Here is a 5,608-nt window from a genome sequence, read left to right on the forward strand (position 1 = left end):
TCCGTCTCTCTCTCTCTCCTGCATTCATCCTCTCATCTGTCTCATGACCACAGCTGTGTTGATCGCTGGAGTGGCAGGCAGATGGAATCAGGAGAGGCTCTTTATCACTTATTTTACTCCAGCGAGTATTTCTGGGGATGGGGTTGTGTTTTAAGACAAATTAAAGACACATTTCTTTCTTCTGGGTAACATAAAAGAAGATATTCAGAGAAATGTCTTATGCTGTCTTAAAAGAAAAAAAAATGTAAACAACTTTACAGAACAACATGTAAATTTTACAGTTTAAAACAACAACAAGTTTCCTTTCATCTAAATAATAATAATATATAGAGTAGAAGGTTCACAGTGCCATTTACATCAATACAACACACAACAATAACACACATGACACTAAAATAATACAATTAACATTCATTTAACAACATGAGATGGAATATATGACCATAATGTATGTAATTTATGTAAAAAGAAACTATTTAAATGAAATACCATTAATTGTGAGCTGACACACAGAGAAGAATTAAAAAAAACTGCAAGTTTACTGTAACAGTAAACTTACATGAAATACAGTTTTCCCAATGTATATAAGAGAACAATTATTATTATTATTATTATTTATTTATTTTCTAACTGTGGCATTTTTCATTCAAATTAAAAACAAAGTAGTTGTGGTCCATGCAATTGATATTAATACCAAAAGTGTTTGGTTTGCAAACGTTTTTCAATATATATATATATTTTATAATTTTTTATTTATTTATTTTTTTTTTTGTGCACTGCAGAAGTCTGTTTGAAATGATATGAGAGTGAGTGAAAAATGATTTTGGGGGGGTGAACTATCCCTTTAAATCTCTCATTTCCTAATCCACCTATTTGCACAAAAAAAAAAAATAAAAAAAAAAATTTGATTTATAGTGTCGTTTGGTTTCTTCCAGCTCAAACTTATTGCTTAAACTTTTCTTTCAAGTAAAGACTTATAAACAGCCTTGTCTGGATGACTGTGACTCTCTGTATGAATGTGTGCTAGTGTGGTTTTACTATGTTACTCAACAGTTAAATAGCAAAACTGTGATGATACAGGAATATTACTCTGGATAAAATCCACACAAAAAAAATAATAAAATAAAAAATTCTAATTTAACCCTCATGTTGTGTTATTATGATCCAGAGAGGATTTTCTTTTTCCCAAAAAATCTAGTTAATGTTATCGAATACGACCCAAACCTTCTGGCTTGCCTCACTCAAAGTAAAACAACTTTTGACCTTGTTGTTGGTGTTCCTGGTCAAAAATGACCGGCCTACAAAAAAATAGTTTCTAATCTCTCTCACATATGCTATATTATCACCAAATCTAGAATTCAATCTTATCAACTTGTTTTCTTTCAGTCAGCACAGGTTTTGTATTTGTTTTTGGAAGTGGTTGCTCGTAGGCCTCGTTGATCTGAGTTTATGCACTTCAGTTTTTGAGTGAACATTGACAAAATTATCCACAAATGCTTATTTGTTCACTTAAAAAAAGAGGTGCATGAGCTCAGAACAATCAGTTTCAAAAAGAAATAAAAAAACCTGTGCCGACTGAAAGACAAGTTTGAGTCCAATATTTTGTGATAATATAGCAAAATGAGAGATTTACAAGAACATTTTATAAGGACAGCCATTTTTGACAAGGGTTTAGAAAGTTTGTAAGAGATGTTTGAAACCATTATACGAGCATTTGTGTAACTGGTCTTTTGATTCGATAGTCTGCAGCTGAGATTTGTCTCTCGTATCTTTTCTTTTGTAATCATTTGTCTCAAACATGCACATTCATTCCCAGCACACTGTTCCTTCTCTCTCCTTTCCTCTTCCCCTGACATCTTCTTCTCCAGCACTTGATTTACGTCAGTCAGGACAAGGACATCCAACCGTTGGTCGAGCCGCTGACGTCGACGTGACCGCCCATCTCTCCTCCCTCTCACAAATTGGGGTCACCAACCTTCATCAGCCAAAGCGGGTGAGTCATCATCGGGCCAGAGTCACCGCGGGACGCCGCCGCCGCTTCTGTCTCTCGCCCAAATTAAGTAGGGCCGACCTGACATTGTCTGTTCTGTACTGTCAACCGGAGAAGAGGAAGAGCGGCAGGATTCATGATTAGGGGCTGGAGGCGATCCGGGCGGGATGGATGATGAGATGGGATGAAGACAAAATAAAGGGGCAGAGAGGAAAGGGAATAGATGGAGGGATGGACTGGCAGGGTCCCAGGGCACGTCGCTCTCGGCCAGCGTATTTACTGATCCTATCAGTGAGTCTGGATCTGAATAAACACCGGCTCTAGATAAGAAACAGAAGACATATACAGATACGCACACACGCATAACTACACTCGGTCTCCTTCCAGTCAAACAATGCCATCCCGAACCCTAGACTTCAGTGGAAGAATGATTTGCACATGCTGTCTGTGTTTATTTTAGCACCTAGTTTTACAAATTAGCTAACAGCAGAAGCAGACTCACATTTAAATTCTGTGTTCTCTGGAATACTTGATTCTGATTGGTTCTATTGAGTTCTATTATAGTTTCTCAAAAGCAGTAAGTTCAGATCTCTAAACAGTTACTTTCTTGTGTGCAAAAGAATGAGCAGAATTATCTATAATTTGCACAATAACTAAATGCGCATGGCTGAAATGCACGTGCTGATCAAAACCGATGAGCTGACTGTCAAAATTGTCACAACTTGTAAATTTATTTCATTTTATTTTTTTCATGTGAGCCACCACATGCAAAATGATCCATTCAGTTATGAAAATCTATCAGACATACATATATTTTCCATAATTATCTATGACATGGAATGTTTTCTGTTACTACAAAAACAAATGTACTGCATAGATACAAATGTGAATATTGTTTTTCTGTGAACTATTGCTCTGATTTTCCCCAGTAAACTTTTACCTGTTGAAATATGTATTTAAAAAACTTATTGTGATATACAATATCATTCAGCTAGACAAAATGGACAACATTATATTACATTATATAAACATTTACAATTATATAATATTATAAACATGTTTAAATGGGTTACTACATTTTGAGAACATACAATGAAGTTATGATTTCTCATAAAAAAAATAAAAAAAAACGTTGGAGGAATTGCACTTGAAAAAAAAGAGCCAAAGCAAATGAGCAAAAAAACTGTAATACTGCAATATAGTATAGTATGTTCCAATGAACAAATTTTCTTAGCGGAAGCTTTAAACTGATTTACAAGTGAGATAAAAGTAGTGGGATAATATTATACAGTCAGCCGTTCATTATCATAAAATAAACCCCTAAATGATGCAAGAGCCCTTCCAAGACTGGAAGACAAAATAATAGTTACGCAACACCCTTTGTCTTTGTTTGACACATAATGAGTTTGTCCTGTTGTTTACCACGGCCAGATGTGATGCAACACTAAACTCTGCTGAAAGAAAACTACTGCTATTCTGAATTCATGCTTTAAAGATCAGCTAAAACTATATCATCCACACATGCAGGCACCTGTTTTTGGCCTGTTGTCTCTGTGTACCGCATGGTACGAGGTCTCAACTCGACCTTCGGAGTCCCTGTGAGTGACCTGCGGAGGAACGGAGGGAGGCGGCGACAGGAGCGGAGCACAGGTGTGTGAATGTACATCTAAGCACCTGCAGGCTCTTTCCTCTGGAAACAGTCCACATCTGGCCGGGATAACGGCCTTGCCTCCGCACCAGACATAAATAACACTTCCAGCAATGTGGGACCATCCGTCCTGGGCTGTCTTACCCGCTCTGAATTACGACCTGCTGTTTTTCTCTCCGTCATTTCTCTCGATCTGCCTTTTGTCATTTTTATCTCGCTTGTTCGTGTTTTAACCCCCTCCCATCTGTGGGTGAAACATTATCTTCCTGACTTGAGATGCTTTGAAGGACGTTTTCATGAGCCACCTGATCCCAGTGATATTGCATTAGGCCATCATCCTTTCAATGGGATGTCTGATCAGAGATCTGAGACCGGAGCGGTGTTTCATATTCCATCTGCGCGGACGCAGTTTCCAAGAAAAGTTCAATTGCTTGATGATTTTTAGTATTTTTTATTTTTTACAACGGGTCACACGCAGCCTTCTTTTGGAAAGTCTGCCTGAAGCCCAAACTGTGCTGAGTTTCCATGTGTTTAGAGAGCGATGTATATCTTTCTGATATCGAATGGCAGATTCTGGACATGTGCATTAAATCCAGAGGCCACCCATGAGGACAAAAGAGAGACTGATGATTTGGTCTTTTCAGCAAGAGTATAAAGTCTCTATAGAGTTATCCATAACATACTGCATAGCTTACTGCTCACTAACTGCAAGGGATAATGTGAGATACTGTTGCACACTGTTGTGTTATTTTATAATTAGTGCAACACGAAATTCTGATCAGATGAGCGGTGCGTAACACACTCTTAAACACACACTCATACCTGAACATTCTACAGTACATTAATGCACCAGGATAGTTTGCTATTTTCCAGCATAAAACGTCTACAAATGTGAATAAGCTATTTAACTGTTACTTGGTAGAAGAATTGTGTAGTCTGATTTTTATTACAGTTTTTCTCAGTCGCTTTGGTGCATTTCTCAGATCAGAAATGAAATTCTCGAAACTACTTGTTCAACCTCCACATCATCTAGTCACTTGTGCACATCATAAAAGCAGTTTCTCATTCTTTTGAACAAGTTGCGATTGCTTTGGTACATTTATGCAATTGATTATGTACATTTGTCTGCGGTTTCCTACATTTTCAGTTACTATTGTCGTGTTGCTCAAAATGTATTATATAGTTCTCTGTGCTATAGTCTTACCCCTCAAAACCTCAAGTCATTAGTTCATCGTATAAGTCATTACATGCAAAATGGTTGAACAAGTTGTCATAATATGTCAAGCATATTTCTATACATTTCCATTAGACTTTTTTTTTCTAAATCTGTCCTGAACTGGTAAATTGCTCCCAGGTGAATCTTGACTTTCTCTAACGAAGGTGAACCATCAACTGGCAAGTATATATATAGCCGGAGCACAACACAATGTTACAATGCCTGACAATGGAAGTACAAGGAATTGGACGGCGTCAACAGCCAGAGAGAAGAAGAGGAAGAGGAAGAGGAGTGAGGCTGCGTGGTGGAGGAGTTGGGAGGCAAAACAGAGGAAGAGGCAGAAGAGGCCGAGGACATATGCGTGTTCCTGATGAGATAAGAGCCACACTTGTAGACCACGTTCTCAATCATGGGCTTACAATGGCCGAGGCTGGTCGAAGGGTGCAGCCAAATGTTGGGAGAACAACTGTGTCCTCAATCATTCAGACTTTTCGTCAACAGAACAGGTATGTAATCTAACAATAGGCACTGTACTGTAATACTGTATACTTTCTGTAATGCTTCATACAATATTACAGTATTCCACTTGCATTTTACAATATACAGTAAGTATACTTTAAACAGTGACATTTTATCTTACTCAATTTTGTGTTTTCATTACTATATTTTTTCCACATAGGACTGCAAGACAACTTCACAGGGGTGGCAGAGGGCCCCTTTTCACACCTGAACAGGAGGAGGCTATTTGCACCAT

The sequence above is a fragment of the Onychostoma macrolepis genome, chromosome 18 (genome assembly GCF_012432095.1).
Source record: "Onychostoma macrolepis isolate SWU-2019 chromosome 18, ASM1243209v1, whole genome shotgun sequence".
Taxonomy (NCBI): domain Eukaryota; kingdom Metazoa; phylum Chordata; class Actinopteri; order Cypriniformes; family Cyprinidae; genus Onychostoma; species Onychostoma macrolepis.